Source organism: Molothrus ater, chromosome 4, assembly GCF_012460135.2.
Source record: "Molothrus ater isolate BHLD 08-10-18 breed brown headed cowbird chromosome 4, BPBGC_Mater_1.1, whole genome shotgun sequence".
In the NCBI taxonomy this organism is placed as follows: domain Eukaryota; kingdom Metazoa; phylum Chordata; class Aves; order Passeriformes; family Icteridae; genus Molothrus; species Molothrus ater.
In genome coordinates, this window is record NC_050481.2 from 17172444 (window position 1) to 17188479 (window position 16036).

At 40.6% G+C, this 16036-nt stretch overlaps 1 long non-coding RNA gene across 1 annotated transcript; it reads right to left on the reverse strand.

Moving 5' to 3' along the window:
* Nucleotides 1-10006: 10006 nt before the first annotated feature.
* LOC118686604 (uncharacterized) lies at nt 10007-15445 on the reverse strand. The gene is made up of 3 exons (XR_004980195.1): nt 15409-15445; nt 13959-14158; nt 10007-10156 (listed from the first exon to the last, which is right to left on the reverse strand). It is a non-coding gene; the product is annotated as an uncharacterized LOC118686604 (long non-coding RNA).
* Between the last annotated feature and the right edge of the window lie 591 nt (nt 15446-16036).

Here is a 16036-nt window from a genome sequence, read left to right on the forward strand (position 1 = left end):
CCAATACAAACACAAGATTAAAAGACATGGACAAGGTGTACAGGGCTGTGAAGTCTCTTGGTGAAGCCGGGCTGCACTGACTGGTATTGTGGGCCCAAAACAAGGGGAAGCATTTATGGCAGGCTGTGCCAATTCACACAGAGCTTACTCAGGTCCCAGAGCCCATTGCTTCTCTCTTCTATGAATAAATAAACAGACTTGCTCTTCCTTACAGCATGTAGCCAAAACACTGGCACATGCTGACATGATTTCCACTGGACAATATTCACATCTCAAAGTACTCTAAAGAGTTTGTCATTCTTTTGGACAACTTGTGGACTCTACATGGTCAGGAGAAGGCATTCACAATGAAGCTGTGTGTGGCTTTTAGAACTTTATGAAAAGACTTTTAGCACCTGGTAGGTTCAGGCTGTTGGTGAGCAAAATTATACTTCTGACAGGTCACAAAACAATTGAAAGATTTATAGAGACATGGCTGAAGGGTTGTACTTGTGAAGGAAGGAGAATAATTTTTTTATTGCTTCAAGGAAACATTTTCACTGAAATGAATTACTGTCATGAGAATCAGAGTGATTTAGCTAAGAATTTGAGCACTGCACTAATGATCTTTTCTTACAGTATTAAGAATAAATGTTCCATGGCCTCTGGCTCCAGATGAGATGACTGTGACACAGGAGCTGCACAGGGCAATGCAGAGAAGGAACGTGAGCAGGTGCCACTATGAGGTTCTGTCCCTGGGTGGATGTTTGCTTTTATACCACATTCTCTACACCCTCCTGTAGCTAAGACATGTTCTTTCTGCAGAACAGTAAATCCCAAAGCAAGCCATCAGCGTGCACAAGAGAATTGTCTCCTGTGTGCTCTTGGACACCTATTATTTTCACCTATTATGGTGAAAAAAGAAAAAGGAATATTAAAAGGAAAAAAACCCAACAACCCAACATTCCCAATAATTTACTGCTCCATGGAGCTGGTTGGAAGATTTCCCCTTCTCACACAACCATTTCCTCATCCAGTGTGGTCTTGCAAGACCTGAAGAATCCACTAGAGACTCTTGGATACAAATAATGTGAGAAGTGCTCTAGAGCACATCTGCTTCAGATACATCCCAGAAAACACAGTGCTTGCCACATGATTGTCTAATGTCTTGTATGGAAGTCCTGCCTTTTGTCCCTCATGTCTCTCACAGAACAGGCTGCTGACTCATGCAGAATTCATGGTGGCTGTTAAAAGAGGTCATGTTCCACAGTGCTCGAAAACGGCACAGGTCAAGGTTGGTAACATGACTTCATGGAGCCTAAAAGGTTTGTTCTGCAAATCTTTTGCAGTGTGTCTTGCTGGGGCTTTTTAAGATGAAGTCAAGCAGACTATGTCACACCTCACCAAAATGTATCCAGCTTCGAAACTGTATCTAACTCTTAGAAGTATTATTAACATACAGACAGCATGTTTCCTGGTATGAAATGATATATTTCCTTGCCTCTTAAATGAAGCATAATCTGGAAGGTATAATTGCAATAGATGTGAAGTAAACTTGGAGCTGTGGGTCATAAATCAATAAATAACTCAGCCTGCAGCCTCATGGTTTATTGATTCACAAGCTGTTTATCCCCCACCACTCACAATATATTCTACGTAAGATGCAATTATTGCTGAATTACCCCTTTTTTGCATGTACATAGACTTAGACATCTCATCAGAACAAATACATATTGCAAAGATACAAGAATCCTAGCAAGATGGCTTTGTTGTCTTTGCTAGTTTTAAAAGCGTATTAAATTCATTTGAGCCTTACACAATCCTCACCCAGCATATTCATTTGGTGATTACAATCACACCATTATTGTCATTACTTGGAGCATTTAGGACTCATCAGCCTGGGTGAAATAGATTGTGCTTGGCTTTTTCTGCCTGGGGAAGTGATGCAGCTCTGAGCAAATTGCAGGCTGAAGCAAAACTGAACTGATATTCCTGAAGTCAGTCTAAGTACAGTTTTTAGAAAGGGCTGTTACTAAGGGAAATTCAGATTGTGCTACATATGGGTGCAGAATCTTTTCAGTCATTTGGGAAAGAACAGCGGACTTGATTCCATGTTGGCTTTGAATTTCTGCTCTCACATATCAAGAAAATCTGCAGAACTGAGGAGCTGAGTATACCTATGAAAGGAAGGAATACAGTTCCCTAAAACTGTCAGTCCAGCAGATTGCAAGAGACACTGCAGCAGTCAGAGCAGCAGAAGCAAAAAGCAGCAGCAAGAGGACACATGAGGAAACTCATGGACAAGTAGAGACTTAAGCAAACAGGGAAATTATTCCCTGAAAAACAGAGACCTGTGGATGGTTAGAAACAGCATGAGGCAGAGCCTTCACTGGCAGTGCAGAATATTTGAGCAGGCCAAACCCATCAGCCCAGGAGAGTCCAACAGGCAAACATTTTGCAGTGGGCAGGTGCCCAGCAGTGGAAAGTAGTCGGTGGCAGCATTGTGACCACCCAGGAAAGGGCAGTGTCCTCTGCTTTTCCTGAGGTTTTAGCACCCAGTAGAAACAATGCAGCTACACAGACAGAGCTGCTGCTTGAGCATGTGACCACCCAGGCTTCTGACTGGGGGATGGATGGATATTCTGAGAGGTGGAAAGTGATTCCAAGCAAGCCTGTGGGAAAGTGTGACCAGATTGATGACCTGCTCTGTTTGGTGGCTGAGCCACAGGAGGAGGTGGCAAACCGAGCAGAATTCCAGAATCTGCCAGAGAGAGATTGGTCAATGGAGCTGTACTCTGCCATCTCGGATGCATGGAAGCCAACTCAGCATGGCCACTATGGAAAAAGGCTCAGGATCTGCCTTGTGCCAGGAGAAAGGCAGCTCTACAAGGGCTCAATAGAGGTGGAAGAAGGCTATAGCACAGGGCAGAAAGGGAAAGCTCTTCTCACCCTCTAAGATACAGTTGCAGAGTAGATTTGGGGCTCTTGGTACCTTAGACAAAGCACATGAGGTAGAGGAGGAACCTATGCAAGAATTCTTGCCAAGGTCAGAGAGACCAAGCCCTTACAACAAAACCTGCAACAAACCAGCTCCCAGAAGAAACAACAGTGAGTTGTGGTCATTGGTGGTTTTCTCTTTTGTGGAACAGAAGCATCCTTTTGCAGACAGGACCCTCTCTTCAGGGACGTTTGCTGCCTCCCTGGGGCACAAATCAGGTGTTTCATCACAAGACTGAAGAGTCTATCACAACCTTCAGACTATTTTTCATTTCTACTCTTTCACATGAGTACTAATGATGGTGCTGAGGGAGGTACCCACGTGGTGGATGAAGGGAAGGTGGTGGATAAAGCTTTTCTGCATTTTAGTGACAAGTTGATTTTGCAATTAGCTATAGTAGACTGATTTACGAACAGTGCCAGGCAGAAGAAATCCTATTTTAGCTCCAAAATTTGCAGTGTCATTCCCTTTTCTTTTAATTAAATGGTAACGATTTGTTTTATGACCAATATGGCACTATTTAATTGACAAATAGTACAATTTTTTTTCTATTTTTTTCCCTCTTGGAAGAGATAAAGACCTCATTACTCATCAGGAGAAAGGCCTTATAGTGCTAGCAATTAAAGAAGTCTACATGGCAATGGGTCAGAAATACCTAAATCATTATGTGTGTCTAATAGTAACATTCCTGAATTGTTACAGATGCTGGAAATTTTCAACTCCCAGAGCTAACTCATCTCTCAGCATTAGACAATCTATGCTTTCCTAGCTCAAGGCAACAGGATAATGGTGAGGGAAGGCCAAAAATTTGTCACATGTCCTGTTTTGTCTAATCTTCAAATGGGGGCATGGAAAATCGTATGCAGAACATTGTATGCATTAAATTTTTTTCACATATCACTGATAAACTAAAGGAACAGAGATTTTTTGCCTAACTTATATAAACTTTCAGGCACTCATCCTATGTATCAACCTGTATCCTTGTGTGAGAGTCTGATTCTTTCATACATACATCCAAATGGGTAAAGATCACCAGTGATAGTGTCTGTCATAGTAAAATACTTACCTATTCATCATTATGAGTTTCAAGATAAGCAAGGGAAAATATAAGTTATGTTTTTACATGAGATGTTTTTGATTTATTCATTTAAAATAAGTTAATCTTATCTGAAAATTGAAAAAAAATGGCTCCACTGCACCATCCCTTCTCCAGATATCCAGTATATGAATTTCTGCATTCTTACAGTCTTTTCTGTGGAAAAATTTTACTGTGTTACAGAAAAGATACTGAAACCTAAAATACATGTAAGCCCAACAACTGACATCAGATCAAGCACTGAGAACTCCCCCACTCCTGACCGTATTTCATTTTGTGTTTGAGTTGCATCCAGTAATGATAATGAGGACTAACAGATTGACAGATGAGATTGTGTGATAGATAACTTGCAGTTTGTCATCTTGACAATTCACAGCAGTGAAACCAGCTGCTATTGCACTATAATGCATTGCTTGCTCTGTCTTATTTATTATAAGCCATGCACAAACCATGCACATTTTTTACAGATCTAAACATTTCTACTTATGAAACTTGTAGGACAGCCCAGAGCAGTGGGCCAAGCCCAAGAAGCAGCAGGTGCTGTAGCTGTTGATGGATTTCTGAAATCCATCATGGAATGAAAGAGCAGTTGGCAGAAGAGTCATTCTTTGTGTTTGGTTGGGTGGCAGGAACAGCCTGAGACTGAGGACAGAGCCACTCGAGATAATGTGTAAACAGTTTGTAACAGTGACAGGGTAATCGATAGCCCTGGTGTGGATTCACACAGCTGGTTACCCTGCATCTGCTCAGAGCATGGAGTGAATGATGGAGGCTTCTCCCAACACTCTTATCCATTCACACATCTCCATTACGGCTGGACAGCATGTGTAAAAGTTATTTTATGGGAAGCTGAAAATAAAAAGAGGGGGAAAAGCTACAAACACCCGGCTACAAAAGAAATCTGATTAGGTACGTGTCACCTTGTCAAGTAAAGCTGTCACTCACACAGGTTGAACTCAGGAAAGCTGCCACTAATCCTGCTAGATCACAGGTATAAAAGACAGCGTGCTTTAGACTGTCCAGACTGTCTAAATTCAGCAATAATTGCATCTTATGACCAAGTCATGCATATGCTAAGCACGGCACAGTGAGTGGAAGAAAGGAGTGGCAAGTGTGGGACCCCACTACTGCATGACCCAGTAGAGCCATTGTTTCACATTACAAACTGCTATCAAAGCATAAAACCTACAATTTAATCATGCTAAATATGTATTGAGGTCAATGTACTTATTAAAAAATTGATTATGCTTGCTATTTTCTCAATTAGTTGCTATGCACTTTAAACCTTGCTTTTGTGTTTATTTTTTTTTTTCTTAGAGAGTAGAATTCCATGCAACCAAATTAAAACCTCTTGGGCAGACCTGTGATATTGACTTATTTTATAAACCCCTTTGGAGCTCAAGTATTGATTGTTGTGCCTCGTTCAAAATATTGACTTTGTATATTCAATGTCATCTGTACCATAAAACGATCAAATATTTTAATAGACCCATTATTGCTAGAACTGTGATGTGTTTCTCCAAGCTTAAAAGTGAATATTTGTCAGTGCTCAGAGCCTATTTCTAAATAAAAACAGCCACAGCATTGGAGAAAGGCTTACTGAGATTGATCTGTAACCAGCAGAAGTTTTACATTTTCACACTGTGGCAGTGGAAGCAAAGGGCATGTATGGAAATAAATAAGAATCAAATGGATATGCAATTTTAATTCCACAGTTTCATTTGAAACTGAGATAGATTTTCACCCAAGTTGCAGACATTAGAAATTTTATATCCAGTAAGATATAATATTTTTTTAATATATTCACACTATCTAGAAAAGTTGCTTCCAAATCCTCCCACTGAAAAAGATCACCACTACAAGCCTAAGGTCCTTCTGTCCCAGTGAGATTTATGACACTTTTTTCTCCCCAAGAACAATTTCACTCCACTGAAACAGATTATGAAGAGGAAAGATGATGATTTAAACTACTGAAACCTTCAGTTCAGGACTGGATCCCCTTTTGTGAAGATGTTCCAGTAAGTTAGGGGACTGTATTCAGCAGCAGTTTGATCAAGTTCTCAGGATCCAGCACAGTCCTCCTGTGTCATCTCTCCTGCCAAAGGAAAATACCATTCTCCATTCACACTTCAGACACTGGAAGTACAGAGCTCCAAATGCTTTTAAACCCTCAACCAAGCTCACATACACTGCTTGAAGCTTATTAGAGCCACACTGCAGCTGTGTGGAGAATAACACAGCAGACCAAAACAAATCAGTGCCCAGGCTTTTAATTTTCTCTCTATGATGAAATGAGATGGTTTCCCATGGAGAAGCACTTACTGATCAAAAGTTTTCTTGTCTTGTGAGGCCAAAAAGGCCAGCAGAGGTAACACCATTATTCTTTTCCTGGAGGAAAAACCTTCTTCTAAGGCTCTGGTTGGGACAGGTTCTCTGATAGAGCAGTATTCAAACTCCCTGAAATGTTTGTGCTAACACAAAAGCTGGAAGAGTGCCAGACTGATCAGCTAAGCTATAGAACAAGGCCTTCATGTTACAGAAATACCAGACTGTGACTCAGACTGTGTGACAGAGGAGTGTCTCCAGTCTTCAGAAATCTGCCTACTGAGAAACTAGACTTAGACACTGAGGGAATGTGACAAAAGTCCTTGAGGTGAAATGTTAGTGCACTGAATTCCAGCTGTGTTGAATGCCACAACCGTCCCTGTGTCAGTTGGTACTTTGTGGGGGTCTTTCCCATCTGAATTTATGGTCACTATTTATGTGACCATGGAGGAGAGAGAAGTATGACAAGTTCCAGAGAGATTATACTCACAAGACTGCCGTGCTAGTGCTGGTTATCAAAAATTCAAGGCAAGGGGCAGATATGTTAGCCATGGGGATTGGTTTGGCTTTTTTTACTAACTGTGTCATTTTGAGTCATTGAAAGGATTTAAACAATAATTGCAAGTATGAATCGCAATGCAAACTCAATTTCCTATGAAGAGAAGCAGTTTTATGTAGTGTAATATTGTACGGGTAAGATAATCACCTAAGAACCAGTAAAACAATAATCTGCAAGCTATACAGCTAGGGAAGCATAAAGATTGAATGCCATTTTATGTGCTTTAGCAAATGATGGCTCAATGTCTGGCATATATCATGTGATTAAAACAAACATAGAGAGTGCTATGGAGAATTTGTGGGTGCTGCTTAAAAAGTGCTGTTTTGTGTTACAGGGAAAGTCAATACAAGTTATTTCACTGACATAGCCCTGGGAAATTTGCAGAATTCACACAGTTCTGCAACTACAAGTCATAGCAAGTAAGCCTTCCAAAACCTGTCTTTCACCTGTCACCATCACTTACTCTTTTCTTAATTGTTTGTATGCAGGAAATGAAGTAAGAGTCCAAGAGAATACCCAAACCTATGCTCTAAAACTATTGTTGTTATTAATAACAAACCCACCGCATATAAATATTACATGGTGGTTTTTATATGAGTGAAGATCATTATGCTGACATTATTTGAGCAAAGGAAAAAAAAAAAGATCTTTAGCCTAGAGAAAAGAGGGCTGTGAGGGGACCTCATAGTAATCTTCCAGCCTTAAAGGGGACCTTACAGGAAAGATGGGGAGGAAGGCTTTATTAGGGAATATAGTGATGAGGAGTAACAGATTTAAACTGAAAAAAAAGTGTAGATTGAGGTTGGGAAGAAATCTTTTGCTATGAACATGGTGAGACAGTGGAACAGGCTGCCTACAGAAATTGTGGATGCTTCATGCCAGGAAGTGTTCAAGGCCAGGTTGGATGGGGCTTTGAGCAACCTGGTTTAGTGGAAGATGTCCCTGCCCATGGCAGAGGATTTGGAACTAGATGATCTTTAAAGTCCCTTCTAACCCAAACTGTTTCATGGTTCAGTGGCTCTATGGCATGAGTTGAACTGTGAAATTCAGCTTCCCAAAGAATGTTGCAGAAGATAAAATGCATGTAGATTCAAGAAGCAATCAGGTATATCCAGGGAAGCAAAGCCCATAAAAGCCATTAAATGCACAGACATCATTTCCTCCAAGATGCACCTCAGACACTGACAAGGATACAGGAGAGAATTTTGGGGACACGTGACATTTTACACCTTTGTCCTCTCCTTTCCCTGGTATCTGTCACTGGTCACAGTCAGCAACTTCCAATATGATAATCTATTATTTTGCCTCCAGGTCCTGTTACTTCAGTCACAACATATGAACAAATTATTTATTTCCTCTTTCTCCCTTAAATTGCTATTAATCTTGTGCTGGTGCTGGTCATGTCTTAGCCTGGTGCTGACTTGAGGCTGGAGTCAGCTACAGCAGAGGCGGCCGGGTGTGGTATTCACATGCCCACCGAACGGAGAGAAGGAGAGAAAAGAATGATCGAAACAATTCCTATCTCATTTGCTGCTCCTGTGTTTTTGAACATGTGAAATTTGTTGGAAGATTGTTTACCCAAGGTGATTGCTTGACTGGATTCTGGTGATGGTGTTTTGATTCATTGACCAATTGGATCCAAGTGTGGGTGTTGGGACTGTTGGCAGACAGTCATGAGTTTTTGAGTAGTAGTTAGTTAGAAATATGATGCAGTATGTATCTCTTTAATATAGTTTTAATGTAATATAATATAGTTTTAATAAAGTGAGTGTTCAGCATTCCAAAGCCTTGGAGTCAGATGTCAATCATCCCCAGAGCATGGGATCACCTGATTTTACTACAGGTGGGGACTGCAGAACATTACAGAGCACTTCTGCGCTGTGCTGTGCTAAGGCAGCACAGTGGGAACCTTTTCCTGCTGGAGAGTCTGCCCTAAAGACTACTCTGTTTCATGGATAGCATCTTGTCATTTTTTTCTTCCAGCCTGTAAGCTGTATTTATGGTAGTGACTTAGATGTCCCTGGATTTATTTGACACTGCAGTGTTAGGTGCTGCCAGGGAGAGAAATCATCTTGTAGTCCTTTTGAGAAGGAAGGACACCAAGCCATGCAGCTCTTGGCCAGCTGGCATTGGGAAGCAGGGTCAAGCCTGATGTTAGAGAGGGGGACTCTCTGCAGATGCACCACACCTGCTCCACAGAATAGATTTTGGGAAGGGGGTCATGGATCTCTGACACCCAGGGTTTGCAGGGCTGGGGTAAGGTCTGTTCACAGACTATTTGTAGAAGACTAACTTTTAATTATGGCAAGTCAAGGACCTGACAAAAAGTGTCCTTCAAAATCACCAGTACCACCATATGGGCATGGCCTTCTCCAAATTCTCTCCAGTCAGATGCAGGCACAGTCAAAACAAATGGGCTATATGGTAATAGGGGCAACAGAAATATAAGCCTCAAAAGCACACAGCCAAAGCACTAGGATAAGAGAGTCAGAGGCCTTATAGCTACCTGGGTAATCTATCTTTCTTTCCCAGACAGTATATAATACTTAAGACTAAAATGATCCAACTACCATGGATGGTTTCTACCACAGGCCTTTAAAATAAATAAGCTAAATACTCTGCTATCCCATACATTCACAAGGATTGCCCTCGGTTATATTTGTCCAAATAAAATAGAAATGGTACTGATTGTGTAGTCAGGTGTCATGTTGAGGACATATACAGGAATGGTTTGGCAGTTCTTGTTTAAAAGAAAGTCTAAAAGCAGAAATGAAAGAAAGGGACTCTTAAGAGAGACACAGCCTGTCCTCCCGGCAGCAGCAGCAAGGTCATATCCAGGCTTAACAAATAAAGAACTGTCCATTCCTGCAAAGCTGTTGCTCTATTTCTGAAATTACTGCCTGAAGTTACTTAATCATTATGCACAGAACAGGAGTGTGGTGTTGCTGTTGTCAACTCCACCCTGCTTCTTGCAGCATTCCCTAATACCAAAATCTCTCCTAGAAACAAATGCAGACATACAAAATAATAGGAAATGCTTCCCAGAAAGTTTATTCTAAATCAAACATGGGTCCCTACCCACAGCAAATATGACAGTCTTCAATTCCTCAATAAAATACCACAAGAAATCTGTGACAGATGAGGGATCTGAATCTACAGTCTTCTTTATGTGTAAAATGTGTCTTCTTTGCATATCTTCCTTTATCCCATAGAAGCAAGGAAAAAAAAAGGATGGAAAATATGTCATTAAAATTTACACAGATCTTGAGTTATTATTAAAAAAAAATCCAAACCAAACAGAAATACAACTGTCATCTGTTAGTGTTGAACATCTCAGTGTTGAACAGATGGCTACAGCACAAGAAACTCATCACACTATTTATTAGTAAATTGAAAGGCATTTGGGTAGCAATCACCATAATCATCATTTTCATAAGCCCTATAAATTGCAATAAGCTTTTAGAGAGCAGTTTACTTTACAGCATAATTGAGAATGGGTATCTTTAGCTTATCCACCCAAAAGCTAGAACGTCAGTGCAACTTTAACAGGGAGTTTGACTACAGATAAACAGACCATTCAAAACAGACACTCGTTCAGAGAAAATTCCCCTTGCATTACTCCCAAAAGTCCTTGAAGTTAGTAATATCTCCAGAAGAGTTTCACTCATTACTATGGGGAAAAAATCACTTATATTTCTTTCCTTTCTTTTTATTTATTTGTTTTTATGTAAGTTTTGTGTCCAGAATGCTTGCAATCTCACCTCAAAGAACAGAATTTTTATCTGTTCTCGTTTTTATTTAAATTTAAATTATGTGTTTTGGAATTTTCCCTGGAAAACATCATCTTGGCCTGCAACCAGCCTGAAACCAGCAGGTGGAGCCAAATCTGCTCCCTGTACACTAAAATTAGCACTTGTTCTGAGTGATGAAGGTGTCTCCATTTTTCAGCTGGACAAAAACCACCTGGCTTTTCCTGCAGAGCCTTCAATCATATCTCCCCATTATCACTGCCACTGTATTTAACTGCAGCGGGAGTGTATTTCTGCAGGAAACAGGCTGAGCATTTCACAGCAACAAATATGTCAAATGCCTCTGCAAGGACTCAGCTCAGAGCTCAGTGCCAGGACTGTATACCCAGGCTGCTGATATGCATATGGCCCCAAATCACACAGGCAGCCTGGCAGGATTTAAAAGCCCTGGAGAGATGAGGTTTTATGCACGCTGCTGCTCTACACCAGCACCCAGCTCTGTACCAATGCACATGCAGAGGCAAGATACATGGCATACATGCAGCAGTAGGTTTTGAGGTGCAGGGCAAAAATCCCCTCCTATGTCTCATTTATTTTGGCCTTCCCTGCTCAAAACCTGTGTCCCCAAAGACCTTGTTTTTGTTTGTCACCTCCAGCCAAGCAGCTGCATTTACAAGTGCTCCCCTCACTGCCTCAAGCAGGAACAGACTCACAGACATCTGCCCTTCTGAAAAGCAGCATGAGTCATGTTCAGATGCAGAGAAGCAGGGGGACTTGCCCATGCTGCCTCTTGACACACTGAGACCAGGGACAGGGAATTCTGACCTTTACAAAGGAAAGTGAGAGTGAATTCTCAATGACAGCAAAGCAGTGGGGATCAAGATTCAGAGCTGAGCCTAATAAAACCCAGGGCCCTTGAAGCTTTGCACAAGGAAGCAAGAAAAAGCTGGAGGGACAGAGACCCTGAGGCTGAGATGGTGACATCTCTGCTAGAAGTGACATCTCTCCTATATTCCCATAAGTGTTTATGTTATGGGACCAAAATGGGGAGGTGATTGCTTCAGCTCTTCCAAAGGAAGAGAAGATCTGACAGGGAGCACGTGGGGTTTTGATCACCATTTCACAAATTCAGCCCTTGGGCAATATCCAGACAGAAACAGGCAGTGCAGAAGGATGTGGGTAATGGGTGGTGGGTTGCCATTCCTGAGAGGATGTGGAGTGAGAACACAAGGTTGTTCCTGGAATTAGTTCTAAAACTGTGATTGCTTCTGCTTTGGCCTCAAGTCTATCTGTGGGTCCCACTGAGCCAGCTTTGGCTTCCCAGCCCAACTCCACTCATGTCCCTGGAACTCACACAAATTTATCTAAAATCCAGTTGTGGAGCAGAAGCATCTCGCTGTACAATGAGGCAGGCAAGTCTCTGGTACAGGGTCACACTGAGCTCCAGATTCAAAAAGAAGATAGAACTTTCAAAGGAACCTGAGTTAGAGCCTTTGATACCACTCAGAGTTTGGGAACGGGCAGGAAAATCTGGTTTAAGGCAAAAGGTATTCCCTCAGTACAGCAATAATGTGAGCTTTCTAAGAATGTAGGCAGGGTTCCTTTAAATAACCTTTGAAGTGGATTAAATTAGTTGTCAGGCAGCTGGACTAGAACATTATTGTAGGTCCCTTTCTATTCTATTCTATTCTATTCTATTCTATTCTATTCTATTCTATTCTATTCTATTCTATTCTATTCTATTCCATTCCATTCCATTCCATTCCATTCCTTCCATTGTGCTGGTTGGCCTGGATCAAATTCAAGATCCAGGTAAGGCATTCTCCTAGCTAGACAACATGTCCAAATATGTTACTGTTAGGCACTGGGATTTCAAATTCCAATCAGAAATAAAGATAAGATTTGGACAATAAAAAAGTAGAGTGAAAATAGCAACCCAAATCCTTGGCTCTGTACTATCTGTGTAATCAGGAAGGATAAGGAAAATTAGTAGGAGCTGCTCTATCCATTGTAACAGGTTATTTGGAAAAATATGGTAAAATAGCAGGCCCCCAACAATAGCTGAATTTTCAGCAGAGTTTGGAGCTATAATCTGGGCTGTATGTAAAGTATATGGGTAGACTTTGAGATCATATGGCTTTGTAAGTAGTAGCTGCTGCTATTTTTGTAGCTTGACTAAACCATCATCACCTCACTTATTTAACTCCATTTTGCAACCAGTTTTTTTAACAATTCCAGAAGTTTAGCTTCAGTACCAGAAGCTGCCGGCCATTGTATCTGACTTTACCTGAATGTGCAGAAGTCAGGGCATTGCTGAGCATATGAAAGTCACCTGGGGTTTCACCTGAGTGCCAGATACACACAAACAGACTGCTCACAGACTAACAGGCACTCTGAATTGCTGGCAATATCCCCCTGCTTTGTTAGCAGCCAATGGTTGTTCCCATGCTGGAGAACTATACAACTTTCTTCTGCAAGTTCCAGCTTCCCTGGGAGGCCTGGGCTGATCAGTTCAGCTGCTTTCCCTTGGTTAAATGAACCAGAAAGGAAGCTGGAATGCTCAAGAGGGCTGTGTGGCACAGCTAAACCCAGTCCACACTGCCTGAGCAATATCTATACCAGCTTTCCAGCAGTTTCAGTATTAGCTGAATCAGTGGGGATGAATCCAGTAATTTCATTGGGCTCTGTGTGAACTGTAAAACCAAAAGTAGGGACTGAAGCAGCAATGGCATTGTAGGCTTTCTGCATCTGTCAGATGCAGGCCTGAAAAATTCCTTTAACTGAGAAGCTATATTGCTATCCACCACAGAATTTTTGTGCAGTAGCAAATAAGGGCATATTACTGTTATCTTTAAGAGCACCCACCAATTTCAGGAGAGGGGGATCAGTCCTAGTTAACATCTCTGTGCTTATGTTCTGAGTAGAGTTAAGTAATCTTCATATCTCGCTTGAGCTGAAACAATCCCACTTAATTCCTGAGAAGATCCTCCAACATGTAAACAACAAAGAAAATGCTAGCTGGATATGCTAATTCATTCTTCCACATGGATTAGACCACACATAGGAGTAAACTTTCTGGAGAGACCATAGACAGGGGACTCTTTAGTCATAAGACAATTATTTGTGTATTCTGCAATTTTCAGGCATTTCAGGTTCCCCTCTCCCATCATACCTGTGAATAATAATAAAGAACATATTTTCAATTATCTTCCCATGGCTTTGCTACATAAGAAAAATTGCAGATATTCTCACCACTCAACAGTAGATCCAGAATTGGTGAAAAACTGAGAGGCAAGACTGAGGAAGCAGTTCATTGTCTTGGACTTACAATCCATCTGTGCTTTGTGCATCCTCTCCACTGTCAGCTGAACCTGAGGTACAAAGCAAGCACTCTTTGTTTCAGAGGGATCCTGCCTCACTTACAATGTCAGTCCTGTGGATTTTCATCATGCCTAGAAGTAATATAACATTCATCAGGAAGGTCTTACAAAATTACTTTAGTACATTACTCCCTAAGCCATGTCAGTTCCTGCTCTGTCTCTAAGAGCAAGTTCCTAGTGAAAGCATAAAGTATACAGCAGTGCTAAAGTTTTTTCTTTTTCTTGCTCTCCCTGAACAGCATTTGCCAACCCACTACACACTTTGTGTGATCAATACCATGTGTAAAGGTATATCATGAATAAATTTTTCCATAAGAGACAAGAGGTTGTACGTTTAAGCATGCAGAATTCACGTGCACACAGTTATTCAACCTCATGTAAGACACAGAGCTGTAAACCCCAATTCCATATCATGGCTGATGAGATTTGACAATGTTCTGGTTCATTATAAAGATCAGCCTTTCAAATTCACTTCTCCAGCTCTGCTCAAACCGTGACATTCTCATTAAATAAATGCAGAGCCTTCTCTCCTAGTTCTCATTAAAGATAACAAAAATGAAGAACATTCCCCTTAGAATTAACTCCAGAGACAGCACTGGGCATGACACTGAAACTAAGTGACCAAACTGTCATCAATGTCTCCAGCACAGGTAATTAGGTGGGTTGGTGGGATAGAACAGCCATTCATAGGCATACTAATCCAACACAAGCTATTTCTGGATGAAAAGTCTGTATCACATTTTATATAAGGAGATCTCAGATAAAAACAATATATTAGGAATGGCAGAAGTTTATCTACCCATTAAACACCAACACACACTACTACCCAGCCTTTTTCACTTGATGTTAATGCAGATTTTATAATTTAGAAAGATCAAAGCACAGAATTTCCTAAGGGGCTTACTTTTGCTTGTAAATTTTATCCTAGTTATACAAAAATTAGGAAATATATCTGGTAATATTTGACATTTGCAACAGATAACAATTTTTAGTAATCTTAAATATAACATCATAAGAAACAAGAACTAGAAGAGACAAAAAAAAGGTAGGCTAGAAAAATAGATTAATAAAAAAATGAAAAATAGATTAATCAAAAATATAAAATAGTATTTTCCCAGGGTTAAAAGCAAATGCTGTAAGCCATAAATTTAATCATAGAGTCTATTATTGATACCTAACTGATGGAGGAAATTAATATTAAAGGCAGACATTTAATAAAGAAGAAGTTCTTTCAGCATAATAAATAGTCAGGTATTTGTAAATCTCTGGTCACAAGTTACACCATAAACAAAAACAACAAAAGAGAAAAGGATATTAGTTACCATCTGGGAGAAAAGGAGTCACTGTAGATCACCCTTGAAAGTGTATATGAAAAATGTAATAAGCAACTGCTTTTCTAGCAATCTGCATTTTAAACAAATCTAAAAAAAAATATAGGCATGGATGCATATTTTTGCATGCATAAAATATTTGGATGTAAATGTGGTTGTTGTAAAAACAGTAATACTTTCTGTTGTTGTTTCTCTTTATTACTGGGTGCTTTGATTTTAGAGGGGTTCCTCTGAAAAATTTCAAATGCTCTTCACAATGTGAACTCAGGAAAGCTGGAATTTTAAAACACAGGTCAAGTGTGTGATGGCAAATTTGCAAGATTATTGACGGGTTTTTGTGCCTGTTTGCTGGCATGCAAAGTTCTAGCATAAAAGCCAGTAAGTGTAATGATATTCAGCTCCTCATGCATTTCAAATACTGTAAGGAAGACTGATATTATTTTCAAATGGGGGTACTGAGACACAGGAAGAGGAAAGCAATTCTCTAAGGTTCCCTGCCAGCTTGTACAGAGGTGGGCACAAAAGGCTGGCAGGCTTCCTGAATCTCCAATTATCCTCAACCTTGGCTGCTTCCCAAATCCCCAAATCAGTCTATGTCTGAGCTGCAACTTTCTCCAGT